The following is a 19669-nucleotide window of genomic DNA, read 5'->3' as shown; positions in this document are numbered from 1 at the left end:
GCGCCTGTGGCATGTACACAGCGGGCAGGGATGCCGGTGTGTCTCATGTGTCCGGGCTGGGGCTGGTGGGTTGGGGACAGGTGGGGGGCAGTGGAGAACCTGTACAGCCCTTTCCTTACCCCCAGATCCATCTCCACCCCTCTGTGGGCATTCACCATGCCTTAGTGCAGGGACGGAGCTCCCATCTGCCACTGCTAACAACTCCCTCCCTCCTTTCCCTTCTAGCAGCTTCCCGGGGTCAGCCCGGGGCTGGGCTGAGGCAGATGACAGGCTCCTGCTACCTCTGAGAGCAGGACGTGGATGCAGACACCCCCATGAGCAGGAGGTACCCCCTCCTGGGTCCCCTACGGGGCTGGTTAGGAAGTTAAGGCCCCCCCACCCCCATTTTACAGCTTGCTTTACGTAACTCCGCCAGTCCCTCCGTGTGGGTGAGGGAATAATGACTAGCCGGCCCAGCCCAGGCTGTGTTCTCCATCTGGTGTTGCTGTGTGTGTGTCTCTCTGTGTATTCATGCATCGCCTTGCGCGGTGTCATTTCTCTGCTGTGTGAGTGTGCATGTGTGGCCCGTGGAGACGGGCTGAGTGTCTTCCAGCATCCTGCTGCTGGGGTTCTGGAACCACCGTGCTCTCCTCGCCTGGGAGAGGATCGGTCTGCCCTGCCCGCTGCTTCCTTAGCTCTCCGTGAGCCCACTTCTCCCCGGTACCAAACCCAGCATGTTCACTGGGTTTGTACACGGCGGATGGAGCCAGAAGCAGAGCCAGCGGGGACCTCCCGACCGCTCTTGAGTGGGCACTCGGCTGAGGTCTTTAATTAAAGAAGAGACTTGAAGGGGAGCTCCTGGTGGGCGAGGCCCCCATGCTCGCTTCCTCCACACGCTGGCCTGGGCCAGACCTGCGCAAAGGACATAGGCTGGGCTTGGCTCAAGAAAAAGCAATAAAGCGACCCACAACGTCCCCCACCCCCCAACAGCCCCGCCTCTCTCTTTCTTAGCTGTTTTCAAATCAGACAGGGCTGTTGGCAGGTGCTTGGGAAAGTGGGGTGCTGTTTCTCAGACTTTGGCTCTAGAAAGGCAACTTGAAATTTGGAAGGAATTGGAAAGGGGCTGGGCTCGAGCGGCAGGAAGAAGTCTGAGTCCGAGAGACAGAATGAGAGTGAGCGGCAGAGAACACAGCCCTGGGACCAGGTGAGTGGATTCTGAGTCCTCACTGTGGCCAATCCTCACCCTAAAAGCACCCCCACAATATGAGGTGTCTCTCTTTTTCCTTCCCAAAGCACACCCTCCTCTGCTGTCATATTTTTTATTCTCACCCGGACCAGTGGCAGGGTTGACTCTGCCCATTTTACCGATGAATAAATTAAGCAACTACAGGGAGAGCCCCTTGTCCCAGCTTGCAAATGCCTGGTGTCCAGTGGGCTCCTCAGTCCTGGGCCAAGCTGGAGCGCTGGCCACCCTTCTGCTCCAGGGAAGATGTTAAAGGCCCCTTCCGGCCCTATCTGTGTGTTTCTGGGTGAGTTCTTTATTTTCTTGGAGCCTCAGTTTTCTCATCTGTAAAATGGGGTCATCATGTAATGACCACCTCCCTGGGGAACTGGGAGGATTCAATGGACCAGTGAGGGCAGGGTGCTCCGCAAGGTCACAGGGCGAAGGCTCAGGAAGACACGGCGTCCTGTCATTGTTGCACAGTGTCACCCCTCAGGCTCTCTGGCTGACCACTGAGCTCACTTTCTCCTCTACTGCAGTCTCGCCAACGGTGCATCGCGTGCCACCTAGAAGGAGGCCCTTGGTTTGAAATCACACCGAGGACTCTCACGTCAGTCACGGTGCGGCGCACTGACTACAACCGGCCTCTGCCCTGTGGAGCCGCGACTTTACACGAACCCTGTGTGCGTGCCCGCCCCAGCAAGTGCCAGGGAAACGCTTCTTGGACCGGGCCTCTTCAAGTAGCTCAGTGGTCTCGGTGTATTTGTCTCCGTTCTCTGGCTGCGTGGAAACGGGCGGCTGGCTTTCAGGATGACTGCCTGCCAGAGAGGAGCAGGGAGCCAAAACGGGCCAGCGTCTGCCGCCACCCCGTCTCGCTGCTGTGTGACCTTGGGAAAACGGCTCCCCACCCTGGGCCGCGTTTCTGCGATCGGAGGAATGGTGACAGTCACAGTCCCGAGTGACTGAGTTTACTGTGTGCCAAGCAGGGTGCTGCTGACAAGGTGCTCGAGGCTGAGAGAGGTGACGGGGAGGCAGCCCTGGGTCTAAGGGAGTGGACCCTGAGGCCTCGCCAAGGTGAATCCCAATCCTAACAATAATCCCACAAAATCAGGCCTCCCTCCTTTTCCTCCCGAAGCACATCCTCCTCTGCAGCGACCTGACCAAGGTCACGTCCGACCGTCCCCATTTCACAGATGCAGAGATTCAGCTGAGCAGGGAGACCGGCCTGCCTTGGCTGCCGTGGCTTTCTGATTCTGCACTGAGGTCGGAGGATTCAGGAATCAGCGACAGCTGAGGGGCCAAGAGCTGTGCCTCCGATACAGCAGCCACTGGCCACAGGTGGCCACGGAACTCCTGAGCCGTGGCTGGTTCCGCTGAGATAAGCTGTATGAGTAAAATGAACACTGGATTTCAAAGACCAGCAGGACATAAAGAACATAAAATATTTCTGATTTTCCAGTATCTATCACTCACGTCGAGCTGATAATGTCTTGGATACATCGGGTCAAGCACAATGATTAGAAAATGTATCACCTGTGGCTTTTGACTCTTGAGAATGAGACCACTACACAGTTCAAGATCACGCCTGTGGCTCACACTGCATTGCCGCTGGGCAGCGCGGTCTGGAGTCTGGTTCTAGCGTCTGGCTCCTGGACCAGAGCTCTTCCTTGTGTCCCCCAGTCCCGTATGTCCCCTCAGGCATCTACTTAGCCAGGCAGTAGATACTTCCGTCTAAAGATACCGGAAAATTGACACAGAAGGTTAGCAAACATCTCACCGCTGCGAATGAGGCTGACGGGGTTAGAACGGGGAAGGAGAAAACCCAGGGCGAACCCTGCAGAGAGCCAGGTGACAGGAGGGTGTCCCCTGGGGTAAAGGCCCAGTACTCAGCATCCTGCCACCCAAACGGCCTTTAAAATCTCACCTGAGGATCCAATAAATGTCTCACTGAAGAGAATAAAGCAGTTCCCCATTTGCAGGTAGAAAATGAGCTCCAAGATCTACCATTAGGTAAAAGAAAGAAAGAAAAGGAAAGGAAAGAAACCAGGGCATACGTGCAGAGACCATTCTGGAAGGGAGCAGCACCCCTGGCTGCATCCGACAAGGAGTGCTGGAATGCAGAAGTAGGAGGAAGCACTGAATCGCCTTCTTCTGCCAATCTGAATATCATTTAAATTATTTTTATCACGTGTGTGACCTTTAAATGAGCAATATTAAAGAACAGAACAGCCGCCTGTCAACGCCTCGGTGTTTTCAGTGCGCGCACCCACAAAATCGCTAATGGATCACAGCCCTGCATCCCGTCTCCCTCCAATCTCATGTAAAAACAAACTCAAGTCCTCCACGTCTTAAAGCGAAACAAAAGCTGCTGCCTCCAACACAAACAAAAGACCCAAAATGTAACCCAACTGCGCTCTCAAAAAACCCTTAAGAAAGCCACCAACGTCCTCCCATCGCTCAAGCAGCTCATTTGCAGCCTTTCCCCAGAGAGCACACCCCGGGAAGGAAGCTGGCGAGCCTCCTCCCACGCCGAGTCACCCACAAACCCGCCAAGCCCTGCAAATCGGGGGATGAGTTGTTGTTCCATGTTTTGGGGAGGCCACAGACAGACACCCTGGTCCCATGGGATCATCCCAGACACCTCCTTCCCCCAGATTCCCGGCTACGGTTGGCCTGTGATGACTCTGATACCCCCTGCCAAATGGCCACACCTCAGAGGCGGGAATGAGCGTGGTTTAGAGTCAGGAGGAGGAGGATGGACAGTTATTTAAAGCCTGACAGTACACCTTGCACCTGAGGGTTTGGGAAATCCACTCTCCCATACATCGTGGCTTCGTACGGTCTCTCTGTGTGGTGGTGTGACAATATCTACTCCCTCGTTGAAAACACACAGATCTTTGACCTGGCTGACAATTTTTTGACCTGGTGATTCAATTTTTAAAACTTGCCCCTGCAGCCCTAGCTGGTTTGGCTCAGTGGATAGAGCATCGGCCTGCAGACTGAAGGGTCCCAGGTTCGATTCTGGTCAAGGGCATGTACCTTGGTTGCAGGCACATCCCCAGTGAGGAGTGTGCAGGAGGCGGCTGAATCAATGTTTCTCTCTCATCGATGTTTCTAACTCTCTATCCCTCTCCCTTCCTCTCTGTAAAAAATCAATAAAATATTTAAAAAAACAAAACAAACTTGCCCCTGCAGATGAAACACACACACATTTCTCTCTCTCTCTCTCTCTCTCTCTCTCTCTCTCTCTCTCTCTCTCTCTCTCTCTCTCTCTCTTCTCCCCCCCCCCCTTGCAGGGTTGTTCAGAATATCAAGATATTGGGAAAATCTGAATACCCACCGTGTGGGTGGCACATCCCACAATGGAATCCTGCGCAGGCACGAACCACAGGGGAATAAGATCTAAAAGGGTCAGCGGGGGATGATCTTGAGGATACATTACTGAACTTAAAGAGCGAGTCAGAGAACATGGCATAGGAATGTATTTCTACATGCACCCTATGTAGTTATCCATTCTCCCATAGAAGCTCGAAGGTGCACTGAAAATCGCTGGGGAAAAACACCCAAGATATTAGTAACAGAGGCTGCTCCGGGGAAAGGGGGCAGGGAAAGGGGGTCGGTGGGAGGAAAGCCTGCTTCTTGTTGTAAACTGTTTTGCTTACTGTCTGTTGGGAATGCCCCGAGAGGAGGATCTGGTGTGTGGGGACATGGAACTCATGTGAGGACATGGAACTCAGGAGAGGCAGCCGCAAGCGCAGGCCCTGGACCTTGGTGTTGAGTCACTCCCACTGGGTGGGCCGGGGCGCTACTGGTCGCTGGTCCAGACATCACAGGAGAGAGCTGCAGGGCGGGCGTCTCCGTGTTGGAACAGACCCAGGGGATTATGGAGCCTTCATTTCATCTTCATTTTGCAAAGCTCGTTTTTATGAGCTAGTTCAGCGGCTGTAGAGCACAATATCCATCAGACAGACAAAAAATTCCAAGGCGTAAGGCTGAGATTCTTTTTTTTTTTAATCCGCACCTGAGGATATGTTTCCATTGATTTTTTTTTTTTTTTAAGAGAGAGAGTGGAAGAGAGAGGGTAAGACAGAGAGAAACATCGATGTGAGAGAAACACATCAATTGGTTGCCTCCTGCACGAGCCCAACCAGAGCCTGGGCCGGGGAGGAGTGTCGGGACGGAGCCCGCAACCACGGTACATGCCCTTGGCCGGAACCGAACCCGGGACCCTTCAGTCTGCAGGCGGAGGCTCTATCCACGGAGCCAAGCCGGCCAGGGCAGGACTGAGATTCTTAAATTGCTTGCATCCAGGGACCCCTCCACGGCACCCAAATCCCCAGAGACGTCTCTCTCCTCGCCTCCGCCAGACCTCACGGCTGGCAGTGTCACGTGTGGTCCAAGGCCTGGGCCGTGGGGCCTGGAAGACAAGGGTTCGGGACTCCCCCGTACCCCCTCTTAGGTTCAGATCCCTAATCTGTAATATGGAAACAAATCACATGGGACAATTAAACGGGAAAGCATTTGGTGGAATGATACCCATAATGTACATGGCACTGTTAACTACTCTTTTTTGAGTCAATTTAGATCACACCTCAAGGAAAATGAACTATTTCAGCTAGATATGCAAACATAACCACACCCAGAGGATGGCCTTGTTACTATTCAAAGGAAACATATTACCAGTGGTCTCTGAGACGTCCCTTAAGAACCATTAAAAACAGATGGCACATTTTCTACCTCCAATAAACCTCACCCTCTTCTACTTTCTTTTTCTTCCTCTCCTTCCCTTACTCTCTCTCTCTTCCTTTTCTTTCATCCAAGCCATCCCCTCATTAACTAACTCTTACATTCCCCCCACCTGGGTCAGTGAGGATCTTGGCACTGGGGATGTAAGGATGGGCAGGACAGACAGCATCCCTGCCCTCAGAGGAGGCAGAGGTGGGTGCAGAGAGACTTAGCAACAAGTATAGTGACTGGAACAAAATAGAAATGCAGTGTGCTAACAGGGCATGGACAGGATAGCTAACCGTCTTGGGGGTGGTCAGGGAAGGCTTCCTGGAGGAAGAGTCACGCTACAGAGTTGGCCAGATGAAGGAGTGGGTGTTGGGAGTGAGGAGAGACTGTATTGAGGTGGGAGGGGAGCAGGCATTGGAGGCACCAGATAGAGTCCACTGTGGCCGGAGAATAACATCAATGTCTTCTGAAGCTGGAGAGGTCTTTAGGAGCTGGAGCACGCAGGTCTTCTAGAACCACGTTAAAGGTTTTGGACTGTATTCTTAGGGTGATGGCAAGCCGGGGAGGGTTTTGAGAAGAGAAGTTCTGGGGTCAGATTTGGATTTTGTAAACATCACTCTGGCTGCTGGATGGAGACTGGGTGGGAAGACAAGGCTGGCTACAGGGAGTCCGTTAGGAGGCGGCTGCAGGCCAGGAACGAGAGAGGAGGCTGGTCAGGATTAGGGTGGCGAGGGGAGGAAGTGGGTGGATTAAGGAGATATTTAGGAGGTTGTGCCAACAAGGTTTGGTGACTGACTGGATGGAAGGGGTAAGAGAGGAGGCGGTGTCCGAGGTGACATTCCAGTCTGGCTTCCCCGACAGACAGAACGTGAGGGTGAGTAAAATCGGGGTGAAAGAAAAGATAAGAATAATCCTTCCATAGAATTAGTCTTCCCGAGGAGTGATAACTAATTCAACGGTGGTCCAGCATCTTGCAAGAGTCAACGTCTCCTTATTCTTTACCCAATTCTGAAAATGAAGGGAGGATTACAGAAAAATACACTTGACTTGGCTCACTCCCCAGCTGTGCCCTTGACTGGCCATTGGATGCCGGGCAAGTCCTCTATCTAACTTTTTGAATCTCCAGTTCCTTCTGGGAAGCTGAAAAAGTAGAAATAATGACCCCCCAGGTTTTTGTGAAGATTACGTAAAGTCAGCTCTGTAAGGAGCCCTTTGCAAACTGTCAATGTCTGTAGTGGCCCTTGTCTGAGGTAGGACATCAAGAACTGTATCTTCCAAATCACAGCTCGGTGTTGAGGTTCAACCAAGTCGCTTGTCAAGGTAAATTTTTAAAAGAACAATCTCATGAGAGTAAAAAGCTGATTATCGGTATTTAGGGTTTATTGAGAGAGCCATAAATAACAACTCCTTCATTTTTCAGCCTTTATGGAGTAACTACTTTGTTCTAAAAACAGATCATCCTAGTCAACTAGGAGACTATACGCTCCTGAAGGACAAAGATCAGGGTTTCCTGGTTTCCTGGGATACCCTCAGCGCACAGCAAAGTGCTTGGCACATAGCAGTTGCTCAATAAACCAGAGTCTCAATCTCCAAGGCTACAGCCATTGGATGAAGTAGCCCAGGTGGGAGGCAAGAGGGAGTGGTGGAGACTACAGACAACTGGAGAGCCCATGTCATGTCTAGAGCACCGTTCCAGATGGTGGTTGCTATGCAGGAAGGCAGCCCTGGTATCCGTTCACTTCCTGCCAAGCAGCTGCACGGAGGTGGTCACATGGCCCATGACAAAAGGAAGAATGAATTAATGAGTCTTCACATACTTGGGTGACAACACTGGATTCAGAAAAGAGAGAGCTCAAGAGGAGGGTCTTGATGAAGTTCGTACAGTGACCGGTGATGAACGTGGTCGAATGCCCTGTGGGCATCACCTGAGAGCTGTTTAAAATGCCGTCTCAGGGGCCACCGCAGACCTAGTCACCAGACTCTGCATTTTAAGAAGACCCCGGGGATGGGTGTGCATACTGTAGTTTGAGAAACCAGCTGGCCTCTAAATGCCTGTTACTTTTTTGCTGTCCCGCAATGCTTCAAGCAGAACACGTCAGCCTGGGCGGTTCTCAACCTGTGGGTCGCGAACAATGAAAATACATCCTGCATATCAGATATTTACATGACGATTCATAACAGTAGCAAAATTAGTTATGAAGTAGCCACGAAAATAATGTTATGGTTGGGGGTCACCACAACATGAGGAGCTGTGTTAGAGGGTCGCGGCCTCAGGAAGGTTGAGAACCACTGGGAGTGTGATGGATGATTTTAGGTTGAACCTTGTAAAACTGCAGAGAGACAAGTCTTTTGTGACCGACAAAAACGGCAATTTCGAATGAGATTTCAATTTCGACCCAAACTGTAAACTGTTCTGCACAAAAGTGCTGCAGACCCGGGTGATCGCGCGCCTGGGTCTACAAACCCCCACAGGCACACAGATGAGTTCCTTTTGGTTGACACAGTTAAAAACTGGGAGTTTCACAGGAAATGTAAATTTCTGGTTTTCTTAGAACATTGCAAGGTGTGCCACACTGCCTCCGCCTGCCTGAATGTCAACAAACGGCTGGAGTGTGGGGGGGTGCCCCTTTGACAGGGCATGAGCTCCCCCGTTCCTCTCAGCCCCAGGTGACCCCCTCGCTCACTCGTTTCTTGCCAGGACCCTGCAAGGTATTTGACGGTGGGACCCCTGTTGGATGGTGAGGTTTAAAGGGAAGCAAGACAGGTCAGAAGCTGCTCAATGAAGGGGCAGGTGTGCTTGGTGATTTGGGTCCTGTCATGGGTGCCCCTATCCACACGGTGGCATTTCATTCAGCCATAAAAAGGAATGAAGCGCTGACACCTGCTACCGGTGATCCAGGCCCCCACCCTCCCGAGAGCTCTCTGCATCTGTCCCAGCTTGTGCCCCGTGGCTGCCGCCCAGCTGACCTTTTGCCCTGGGCTAAAGCTACTGAGGGCGGTACAGCCTTTCACATACTCGTCATCCTAAGTCCACAGTCTGCTGCTTCTCTCCCCTTGGGGTGGTCACAAAGATCCTTCTTGGAGTGACACCTTCCTCTGGAAATAGAGCTTTTGCTTTTTTTAAAAAAATATATATTTTATTGACTTTTTACAGAGAGGAAGGGAGAGAGATAGAGTTAGAAACATTGATCAGCTGCCTCCTGCACGCCCCCTACTGGGGATGTGCCTGCAACCAAGGTACATGCCCTTGACCAGAATCGAACCTGGGACCCTCCAGTCTGCAGGCCGATGCTCTATCCACTGGGCCAAACTGGTTAGGGCTAGAGCTTTTGCTTTTGATGTCAAACCAGCCCATGCCTACTCATTCCACAAGAGCTGAAGGGGAGCCAGCCTCCTTCCTCCATCCACAGGGAGCACAAAGGCCCAGGCCCCAGACATTGTCCTGAGTGTGTGCCTTGGGGTTACCTGAATGGGCCGGGTGTTTACCTCCCGTTGCACCCGGTCAGCCCCTAGAAGACAGCCCTTCCTCTGCACTGAGAGACACATTCCCACCTGATTCAGCCTCACCCGGCAAAACTCTGCAAATTTCCCCCGAAATAAAAACCACGGAAAAAAGAGAATGACGTCACTTTGGAAAGAGAGTGATGTCAGTATCTAAGCTGACATCGCAGGTGGGAAGGAAGGCTTATGGGGAATCTATAGTAATAAAAGCGTAATATGCTAATTAGATGTCCTTCCGGATGAGGCCGCAGCAGCGGGGTTGAGGCAGAGACAGCCATGGTGGCAGTGGGGGCCAAGCCCCTTGCATGAATTTCGTGCATTGGGCCTCTAGTGCAGTGGATAAGATGGCATAGGTCCTGGGTTCCAATCCCGACTCTGCCATTTACTGACTACATAGCTTTGGGCCAACATTGATCTCTGTGCCTGTTTCCTCGGCTGCAAAATGGTGAATAATAACGGGATCCACTTTGTAGGGCTCCTGTGAGGGCTTCATGAAATAATGCCGTATATCCCTACGCCACTTATGACTTGCCTATGACTCATTTACCATCTTTCCTTTGTTGGCTCACTTTTTACATTTAATATTTACTATAACTGTGTCATAAGGAATAATATCCATGAATCATGGCACGAAGTTGCTAGCTACCTTTTTTTTTTATTATCTATCCAAAGGAATCCTGAGTAAATTTAAAAAACAGATACCCCCTCGCTCCAATCAGGAGAAGACACTGAACCACCTCGAACTGGGGGTCATTCTACAGAACGACCGACAAGTGCTCTCTGAAAGCGTCAAACCCACCGGAGGCGAGGAACAACAGACAGACTGTCACGGATCCGAGGAGACGGAGAGAAATAAGCACTATAAATGGTGTGGCCTCCTGGATCCGGTCCTGGAACAGAAGGAGGCCATTCGTGGAAAAAGTGGTGAAATTCAAATAAGGCCTGTAGCCTGGTTAATAATATGATATCACCGTCAGTTTCCTGTTCTCGATCACTAACTATGGCTGGGAATGGTGTTTACATTAGAGGATGCTGGAGAAGGAGTGTAAAGAATCTCACTGCACTGTTTTGCAACTTTTCTGCAAGTCTAAAATTACTTCACAATAAAAAGTTCTTAAAAAATGGGTGCAAGGCAAACAGTCCTTTACTTCTGCCCCACCCCGTCTTCAGCACCTGCAGAGTTAGTTGCCCGTGAGTCCCTACTCCTTCACTTCACAGAACAGAACATTGGGGCTGAGTGAGTGCAAGGGGCGCGGCCCCCACCAGCTGGCTAACTAAACAGGTCTCTCCTTCTTGCATTCCTTTTTAAAAAATGTTTTTATATGTTTTTATCGATTTCAGGGAAAGGAAGGGAGCGGGAGAGAGAGAAACACCAGTGATGAAAGAGAATCATCAATCAGTTATCATCACTAAACACGGCCATGCCAAGATCCACGCCCACTGTATCCTGTTCCCTCTACTTTTATTGGGGGCTTAGGGGGACTTTCCGCTGGCAGATCGTTTCGTCTCAATGGATCTGCCTGTTCCGGCGGTTTCCCTGGAAGCCCACAGCGCGCGGCTCTTGTGTCTGGTCTTTTCAAGGATCCTCGGTGCTGGAGCACAGAGCAGCACGCCCTCCTCTTCACGGCTGAGTAACATTCCCGGGTGTGGGCAGACCATTCATCCGTCGATGGACATCGGGTTGTTTCCGCCTTTGGACTGTTGTGAATAACGCAGCTAAGAACACGCATGTACACGTTTTTGTTTAAACGCTTGTTTTCATTTCTTCCTGGGTAGGGGTTTTCCCATTGGGAGGATGGCAATGTTCTGGAACTAGGTAGATGCGATGGTTGTAACACATCATGGATGTACTAAATGCCACTAACGCATCCTTCAAATTTTATGTTATGTGAGTTTGATCTCAACACAAAACAGGGGTACCACCCGTGGAGTATCCACCACATTTTGGAAAACCTGTGCTGATGTGAGCCCAGCACTTACCGCAGCGCCAGCCCCTGGGCGAGTGTGCCGAGAACACTGGCCAGTGTCATTATCGTTGCCAAAGCCACGCCAGACTCCCAGCTCCCACTCCAAGGCTCTTTCCACAATGCCACGCTGCTTTCACCGTGAAAGTTCCTCCGATTTAATCTCCTTGAAGGTCGGCAATAAAATCCCAGGGCCGCTGGGGAACCGCCACAAGAATGCTTTGCTTTGTCACCCAAGAGCTGCTTTCACAAGACGCACACCTGGCTGGCACGACACAGCTGGCATCGCCCCCGATGTGCGCTCGGAACAACACAGAGTGAACAGTCGACAGACACCACGCTGGTTACTTGTTGACAGAACACAAAACCTATTTCAGCAGCTTATTCAACAATCCTTGCCTCCTGGACAGAGTGCATGCCTTATTTCCCCTGAACTCTACCCTACAGTTTGCTGGTTAAGTCGCGATGCCCTGGCCCCGTTCAATGGAGTTTAGAATGCCCACTCCCCGGTACCTGGAGACATGTTTTGGCATTTGGAATGGAAGGAAATGCCTGGTTTGTTGCCAGGATCCCATGAGGACCCTGCAGAACACTGGGCACATCCCAGCACCCCCCAGCGCGGGGAAGCACCCTTCTGCTGGGCTCTGGTGAGGTGAGGGTAGTTTATCGCCAATGATCAGGGACCTCTTCCTCTTCCCTCTGCCTCCAGATCTGTTCTCCACCTTCTCAAAACGTACCTGGGCCCCAGGAAGAGGCTGGCCTTTATGGCTTTTGATTGGGTTTGGCCGATGGGAGGCACAAGGGAGATGAGAGGGAGGCAGGGAGGAGAGAGAGGTCACCCTCGCTTCCCCTGCTCACTCCTGTCTGAGGGCTGTGGTCTGGAGAACTTTGCCTTCCTCTCTGAGCACAGCTGCCCTATTCCTGGGCCCAAAGGGTTTTGGTCATACTGGTCCCTACCCTGCTCATCAGGCTGGGTGGTCACCGCCCCTGTTGCTAGCCCCGGGCACTTCGCCCTCCCTTGTCAGCACTTTAAACTGTGTCCTTAAATGATTCTTCCATTACATCATCTTGGAAATCCCAGCTGCAGGTCTTCTGTATCCTAGTTTGACCCTGACTGACAAATCTACATATCTACCTACCTACCTACCTACCTACCTGCCTTTAACATAGAACCATTTGAAAATAAGATACTTCAGCCCCAAATTCTTCAATCCCCATTGCACCTCGGGTCTAGAGATGAGGACTATCAGAAGCAACCCTAATGGTCAAGGCATGTCTAAGTGGAATTACCCAAATGGCCATCCTCACCCCTCACCCTTACTAATAACCTGACAGAGCACCCAATATGTGCCAACAATTTTTTAACTTAAAACATATATACATATACATATACATATTTATTTATTTATTTCAGAGAGGAAGGAAGAGGGAGAGATAGAAACATCAATGATGAGAGAGAATCATGGATCAGCTGCTTTCTGCACGCCCCACACTGGGGATCGAGCCCACATGTGCCCTGACTAGGAATCTAACCATGACCTCCTGGTTCTTAGGTTGACACTCAACCACTGAGCTACACTGGCTGGGCTGTACCAACCATTTAATGGCCCCACTAACCCAGTGAGGTGGAGTTACCCTCCTGTTTACAGAAGAGAAAAAGGTTTAGAGAGAGACTGAGTAACCTGCCCAAGATTACAGGGTGAGTAAGTGGCAGGGGGGGGACTCAAATCCAGCCCGGATGGGCTCCAGCATCCTGCCCCCCTCCCCGCCCCTCCCATCCAGAGCCCACGTCACGGCAAGCCAGACCCCTGTGCCCGGGAGAAAAGCTTGCTGACCCCGAGAGGATGTCTAAGCTGCAGTTCTGAATCACCCTTCAGAATTCATATGCGTTCGGGCACGCCAAGGCTAGGAAGCCGGCGGTGGAAGAGGCAACCTGAGACGGTATTGCAGGGACGAACCTCAAGCTCATCCCTGAATTCCTCAAGAGCCTGGGAGCCTGCTCTGCCTCTGACAGAGGGAACTGTCGCCTGCTCAGTGCCCGAGATGCAATGCACCGCGGAAGAGGGCTCGATTGGGATGCTAAACAGCCGTAAATGACATTGTCACCAGCCTTCATAAAGCACAGTGACTCACAGCCCTAATTAAAATGCAGAGGGGAAAACGTAAAAAAGCTGCCACGGAGAACAGTGGCCTTCTGCAAAATGCAGGCTGATTTCTTCCAGGAAAAGAGGTGCCCATGAGTGTGTTTGCGTGTGCAGGTGTGTCTGTGTGTGTGTGTGTGTGGGGGGCCTAGAGTTGGGAGGGTGAATATTATTCTCCTAAGAAATGTGGGGAAATTTAACACAGAGGAAAGTCTCACTAAAGCTATTCTGGCTGCCCAACTTTTATTATGAAATATTTCGACGCAGAAAACTAAAGAGCACAGCACTTACAAACTTCCAACCAGATTCAATGACTATTAGCATTTGCTGTATTTGCCCTGTCTGTCTGCCATATCTATCAACCGACTGATTGATCCATCCTTCTATCAATCCATCCATCATTTATCTATCGATCTATCATCTATCTCCCTGCCTCCCTCCATTCCCCACTTTCTTCCTACCTACCCTCCTTCCTGCCTGCCTACCTACCCATCTACCTGCCTACCTACCTATCTTTTACAATGAACCATTTGAAAATAGGATGCTTCAGCCCTAAATTCTAAAGCAAACATAGTCTAAGAATAACTACAATCTCCCATAAAATTCATAGTTCCATTATTACGCCCAAGAAAGTTAACTATACTGGGAAAATCGTACCACATCCCCAGCTAAGGTTTTTGACACGATGGTAACCTGAGTAGTGAATCTGGCCCCGCCGCTTTGGAGAGAAGCTCATCTACCGCCAGCGCCAGCAGTGGGCTGCTGAGGGCGCTGGGGGCGGCGGCGGGGGTGTCGGGGGGTGGGGGTGGGGGGTGGGGGGGCAGCTCTTTGGCCTCCTTGGAGCTGGCTCTGGCCGTCAGTCTCAAGATGGAGTGTCCAGGGTTCACGGCTTGACCTGGACACCAGTTTGGGACCAGACAAGATATCCTGTTTGGTTACACCAAGTGGTTTTAAAAAGAGCCCCCCTGCCCCTCAAAACTAAATCTCATCCAAGACTATCACCCGTTTTAACCGCAAGACATGGCTCCTGATGACTTCTTGCCGTTTCTGAAATATAAACTGATAAGGCCTCGCCACTCAAAAAGAAATATCTTCATGTCTGAGGGCAAGTCTTGAAGAAGGTTCCCCCCCCGCCTCCCCCACCCCCCCTACCCCCCCGCCAAGAAATCCTGGGCAGGGAAGGCCGCAGTGAAGGAAGCCACATATATCTACACGTAGGGGTTCATGCATGTTTGTTAAAAAATAATAAAAAACAACAAAAATATCAAGCCGAAAACATCCATCCAGCCTCATCATTTTATATCATGCCTTGCAACAAACAAAGTTATTTCATTTCGGTGACTATCATACAGGGTGAAACGACAACGGAGGTCTTTCCAGCTAAGACTGATCTTAATAAACTAACACCCAGGTGTTATTGACTCCTTTCATTACCTGAATTCTGGTACATGAACATTACTAACTGGCTTTCATTTTCCTTACTGAGTGTTTTAGAAATAAGAGACTGCTTCAAAAATTAAAGAGAAAAACATGCCAAAGCTTGTCAGTTGCTATCCAGTATGACGCTGATTTAACCCGGTAGGTTACACTGTTCTGCTTAAAATTCTTGGGATGAAATACCGCACCAATGTGATCCGCATGGCCCTTTAAATGACCAGAGAGGATGGACGGACCACACTGTTTGTCTCCTTGCGTCCTAGTTACTGGCAAGTTGACCCCTGCCTCGGGCACTGGGAGCACTTGAGGGTCTTCCACTCCCCCGGCCTCAGCCTCTCGCATGGGGCCTGGCACGGGCTGGGGGTCAGAGCTTGCTTGTTCGACGCAGAAGCGGCTTCCCTGACTTGCTGAGAAACACGGGGTGCTCAGCAGTGTTATCTGATGCCGGAGCAAGCTCCTTTCTTCATTTCTACCTGGAGACAGGTTCCAGAGAGGCCCGCCTTTTCCGTCCCCGCGGCAGCCACTTAGCTGCAGGTTTTGCATAAGGAGATTCCCGGGTGTTAGCTAATGCTGGTGGGCAAAGGTCCCCGCAGAAGCTGGGACACTCTGCAGGACACCCCTGAAAATCTGTGGGATTTCTCTCAGGTGCCTTTAGACCAAAGCTCCCAAAGCATCCTGGATCGCCCCAAACAAGGCCTCTGTTTTCTGGGCAAACCCCAACTGAGAAGTGGTGATCTTATAATGAGAGGTGACGGTGTTCAGAAGTCAGAGGTGGGGAGAGAAAACGCCGCCCAGGCTGGAAATGGGACCTGGCCCCGTGCTCCCGTCCCAGCAGGGCGGTCTTCCTCTTAGGACCTGTCAGCAGAAATCACGGAGGCAACGGATGGATGAGGACCGGGCAAACGTTTGTCTCGGGCAAGACACAGAACGTTATGATAAACATGTCTGAGGGAAGCTCGTCTCAGGGCTGTAAACTGAAATGTCTTGAAGGGCCAGGCAAGACATAAACAATATTTAATGTTGCGGCCTGTGACTCAAAGGCAACAACAACAAAAAAGACAAAACCAAACCAAACCAACCAAAATGCGAACTCAAACACACCTGCACAGTTAGTTGCCCGTGAGTCCCTGCTCCTTCATTTCACAGAGCAGAACATTGGGGCTGAGTGAGCGCAAGGGGCGCGGCCCCCATCAGCTGCCTAACTAAACGGGTCTCTCCTTCTTGCATTCCTTTTCAAAAAATATTTTCATATGTTTTTATCGATTTCAGGGAAAGGAAGGGAGAGGGAGAGAGAGAAACACCAATGATGAAAGAAAATCATCGATCGGTTTATCATCACTAAACACGGCCATGCCCACTGTATCCTGTTGCCTCTACTTTTATTGGGGACTTAGGGGCATTTTCTGTTGACAGATCATTTTCCTTAAATAAGGTCAAGTGGACTCAGTTTCCCAGACTTACAGGATGCTGCTCACGATTCTTCCTAGAACAGGTGTGTGACCAACATCAGCCTGAGCAGGACTTGCAAAGGTTCCGTGTGTATTTGCGGGAGAGGGGGAGGGAGACTCAGCTGTCCAAATAAGCTCAAACCAGTGGCTTTGCTGAAACCAGTGGTAATTAGACAGGGTTTATTAGCTCCTGTGTTACTTGGTTCATAAAGGTCACTTTTAAAAAATATATATATTTATTGATTTTAGAGAGGAAGGGAGAGGGAGAAAGAGAGGGAAACATCAATGATGAGAGAGAATCCCTGACTGGCTGCCTTCTGCATGCCCCACACTGAGGATCGAGCCCGCAACCCAGGCGTGTGCCTTGACCGGAACCGAACCGTGACCTCCTGGTTCAGAGGTCGATGCTCAACCACTGAGCCACTTTAAAAAGAAATTTCCTCTTTGAAAGGGCAGATGCGTCAACCGATGGGGCTAAATGTGATGTTATCACAAGTAAGCACTTTACAAAGAGTTAAGACACTGAGGTTCTATCCTGGCTTTGTCAATACTGTGCTGTGTGACCTTCAGCCAGTAACATACCTTTTCCGGGCCTCAGTTTCTCCACCTGTAAAATGGGGCTGATGGACAAGAGCTGAGGGCATTACAGTGTCCTGGAGAAGTCTCATTAACAGCATGGAAACTTCAATTTCCCCTGCGGACGCTGAGTCGTTAGATGGGGGTGGGGTCTCTCTTCTTCTAACCAGGACCTTGTGGAGTCTGATGCTGAGGGTCCCCTGGCTGTTGTAGCGCTTGTGCTAGATCAGATGACGACTCGATGCTATCATATATTAGAATGAGAAGAATGGCCACATCTACCATCACCGCAGCCTTCGTATTGTTAACCACACAAACCCAACTGACCCTCAGTGGCAAGCATGCCCCTTGGTTCACAATGAAAACTGGCCCTGGAACACCAAACTCAAAATTCTAACAGGAAAAAGCGCCAGTTCTAAAGAGTACAGATGGTGGCCTGTGGCTCTCAACTGCGATCAGACCCACAGAAACTGAGTGAAGGCAGCACACGGAGTTTTGTCCTAAGACACCCCAAGACATACCCTCCAAAAGGCAGCACAGCCACACCTATGCGTGCTCATAACACCCAGGTGAATCAACACTCAATCTTCCTGCATCCTTGAACATCAGAATCTGCAAGGAAATTTTTTGACAGCTGTCTGGGTGGTACCTTGGACAGCGCCTCTCAGTTCAGCTCCAGAGACCCTCCGAAAGCAGCCTACCCCACCCGTCCACTCCTAGCCTCTTACCTTTCCCAGGGGTGGTCCTTCCCTAATGAAAAATTCAAACTGGGGGGGTGGGGGGTTGCTTTGGCCATGTGGGGAAAATGAAGAAGAGGCAGGAAGAGCCAAGGGCAGGCTAGTCTGGAAACCATATCCACACTATTGGTTGCTACAGAAGGCTTCTTCTGGGATTCCCTATTTTGTACAACCACCAATCTTGGCATAAAGCTATTGTTTCCAGAACAACTTATCACAAAATCTTCAACACAACCCCTGGTGGGCGTTATTGTTCCCATTTTGCAGATAATGGAACTGAGGCTCAGAGAGGTTAAGTAACCAGCCGAGGCCACACAGCCATGCAGTGAACTAAGGCTGGTTTCAAGTAGAGATCCTTACCGGATCCTTTACTGTGCTGCTTGCTCTTTCTCTACAAGGTCTGGGACTCTGAGGGAATCACAATTTCTGGAGACAAAGTCCGCCCCTGATTTTGGGGTAGCCTCTGGCTGAACAGATGTATCAGGAAATGAGGCTGTGGTTGCTATGGGAGGAGCACACATAAACATCTTACATGCTCAGGGAGGTGTAAAAAATTCCCCAAATAGGAAGCCCGAAACCAGGACGGAGGTCTCCAGCTGTGCCACTTACCAGGAAGGTGACTGTGGGCAGGCTGCTTGGCTTGCCCAGCCTCAGTTTTCATATCTGCAAAATGGGATTCAGAACACTGTGAACCTGGGGGGAGTATTCCTGAGGATGTTCCAGGAACGCCTTGCATGTGGCAGGGCCTTGGAGGTGGCACAAAGCTGTTCATCCTTTGGGCTTCTGAAACTGGGCTGGTAGAAAGGACGGGGGTGGGGGTGGCAGACAAGGAGGGTCAGAACGTCTCCCTTCAGAGACCTGCCAAGGCTTCTCAAATCTGTCTGCTGAGGCGCCTGAGGGCAGAGGAGAATGGATGCCGCTCCCATAGGCTGGGCAGGAGGCTTCTACCCTGTTGTATCCAAGTTCTAAGTAACGATGGGGAGAGTCAACGCTACTCTGCTTTGTGAACCCCTAGTGCTTGCCAACCCCTATTGGAGTCTTTCCTTCCTTTCCCGCCCTCCTGGGCCATCGAGGAGGCCAGACAACGTGCCTGCGCCCACTGGCCAGCCCTGCACCTCTGCCTGGGGATGCCCTAGGGCCTGGCTTCTGTGGTTCCTGCTTGTGCATTCTTCAGGGGCCTGAGCGGGGCTGTAAGGGTTTCATCTGCGGGAAAGAAACTATGCTCATCCCCCGGGCCGCCTGGGCACCACGGCGCGTACAACCTGCTGTAGCCTGGGCGACGGTCCCCCCGTTTCTTTGGGCAGGAAACCACTGACCATCAGATCCCCTGGATCTGGATTGTAAAATAATAAAATACCAGCAGTTTCCTGTGAATGGAGCACTCACTAGGCTTCACTTTCACATCCATGAGCGCAATGAGGATGCTCCCAACAGCGCCGCGATCAAGGTTTGCACTGTTGCCCCATTTCACAGGCAGAGTGCTGGCTGGGGAGGCGAAGGGACTCGCCTAAGACCACACAAGCACAGGGTACCTCTAGGGTCAGACTCAGGGGCAGCCGGCGGAAGCTTCCTGCCCTAGCTCTCCTGCCTTCCCCTGGAGCTCGCCTCCGCACGCTGGGTGCCCCCCCCCCCCCCCACACACACACACCCGGACCGCACGGAGAACCTCCGAGCACCCGTCACCGTGCCCTGGGGGCCAGGGCAAAGGTTTGCAGTCTCTAGGGGGCTCGGTCTGGGGAGCCTCCTGCGACCCTCAGACCCAAGGCCCCCACCCGTTCCTGGAATTTGGATCCCGCAGGGACCCTGCTCCAACCCTTGGCCACCGGGAAGCGAACACATCGCGCGCAGTGCACCCTGTCCGGCTTCTAATCCCGGAGGAGCGCAACCCTCGCCCGTCAGGGAGGCGCACGGGGAGCCCAGAGCCTCTTTC

At 51.4% G+C, this 19669-nt stretch overlaps 1 protein-coding gene across 3 annotated transcripts in view; it reads right to left on the bottom strand.

Moving 5' to 3' along the window:
• The window catches only part of NOS1 (nitric oxide synthase 1), a 156226-nt gene that overhangs the window by 84411 nt on the left and 52146 nt on the right, over window positions 1-19669 (bottom strand). The gene's annotated exons all lie outside the window — the stretch shown is intronic.

This window comes from Myotis daubentonii, chromosome 19, assembly GCF_963259705.1.
Source record: "Myotis daubentonii chromosome 19, mMyoDau2.1, whole genome shotgun sequence".
Taxonomy (NCBI): domain Eukaryota; kingdom Metazoa; phylum Chordata; class Mammalia; order Chiroptera; family Vespertilionidae; genus Myotis; species Myotis daubentonii.
The sequence above is the reverse complement of the archived record's forward strand: the minus strand, read 5'-3'. Positions and strand labels throughout refer to the sequence as shown.